At 63.8% G+C, this 1,344-nt stretch overlaps 1 protein-coding gene across 1 annotated transcript in view; it reads right to left on the bottom strand.

The window, feature by feature from the left end:
* HOMER3 (homer scaffold protein 3) overlaps nt 1-1,342 on the bottom strand; it is a 17,443-nt gene extending 16,101 nt beyond the window's left edge. The window contains exon 1 of the mRNA XM_006147158.3: nt 1,291-1,342. The gene's annotated coding sequence lies outside the window, so the exon portion shown is untranslated. The remainder of the gene's footprint in view (nt 1-1,290) is intronic.
* Between the last annotated feature and the right edge of the window lie 2 nt (nt 1,343-1,344).

The raw sequence follows: 1,344 nt of genomic DNA, 5'->3' as shown, positions 1-1,344 counted from the left end.
AATTAAAACACAAATTATTAATATTAAAAATTAAAAAAAAAAAAAAGAAGATGAGACAATCTAGCAAGTGGCAAGGTGGTTAAAGCACTGAATCCCACATAGCCCACTCTACCAGTCTGAGTCTGCAACCCAGTGGCCTGGCCCCCTGCTGACTCTTCTAACAGGCACCCTAAGGTCTTTGCAGGGAAACTTCCCCATCCTATCCCCCTGCATCCCTCAGCCTGCATCCAGGGAACCTGCATGGGGTACCCCCAGGCTTGGAGAAGAGGGAAAGGAGGTGGGGTGTCCCCCCATGCTGTCCCGGGCAGCGCTGTCTGGTCACAGGGTTTGAAACCCGAGCCCCTGGCTGGAGGAGGGGCGGCAGCTCTGTGGCCGGAGGAGTTGGGGGCAGGTCTTGAGCCTGGCCCTGAGCTTGGGGGGCAGGAGGATCCCCTGAGCCCCGGAACACAGGTCCTTCCGGCCCATCCGCTCCTGCCACGACTTGCAGCGTTTGGAGGAAAGTTACTCATGAACGACTCATGCGCCTGGGACGCCGCTGGCCGTGGGGCTCCCGGAGGGGGGTCCGACACCACCCGGGATCCCCAATCGGGCCTGGAGGTGGGGTGGGATGGGGTGCGACCATACCCCATTCCATGTGCCCCTGTCCAGGGACCTGATACTCATTCCATTTCCAGTCCCCACCCGCGTCAGGAGGACACCCTGGGTGCGCCCCAACTCCGGGACAAGCGCTGCGACCCTGGATCCTATGAGAGCCCCACGATGTCCCCCCCCAGCCCCAATTCGGGGTCCAGAACTTCAGGGACACCTCTTCTGCCTCGTCCAACCTCGGGGAGAGAACTTCGAGGACCCCACGCACCGTCTCTTGGAACCCCAGCTCCGGAACTTTGGGGACTCCGCGCTACCCCGACTATGAAACTTCAGGGACCCCCCCGCCTCCACGTCGCCCCACTGTAGTCCCCAATCTGGAATTCCGGGGATTCCCCCCCACGTCGCTCCCCCACTCTAGGTCTGCAACTTACGGGACCCCCTTCACAGCGTCCCCCCCAATACCAGATCTGGAACTTTGGGAACCTCCCGCGCCGTCCCTTCTCCGACCCCGACTTCGGAACTTCGGGACCCGGGCGATCGCCCCCAGCCCTGGAACTTCGGGGTGTCCCCGATCGTCCCCCCGAGACCTCAAGCTCGGAACTTCAGGGGGCGCACCCCCCTCCCCGGGTGTTCCCCACCCCCCAGCCCTGGGGCTTGGAGGCCCCCCGCGCTCGTAGCGCAGGCTCGGCCGCCCGTGCTCACCCTGCCGGGGCGGCGCCCCGCGAGTGTCCGGCCGCGCTCGGGGGCCGACCCCCC

The sequence above is a fragment of the Tupaia chinensis genome, unplaced genomic scaffold (assembly GCF_000334495.1).
Source record: "Tupaia chinensis unplaced genomic scaffold, TupChi_1.0 Scaffold000201_1, whole genome shotgun sequence".
Classification (NCBI taxonomy): Eukaryota; Metazoa; Chordata; class Mammalia; order Scandentia; family Tupaiidae; genus Tupaia; species Tupaia belangeri.
This window is presented reverse-complemented; position numbering and strand designations above follow the sequence as displayed.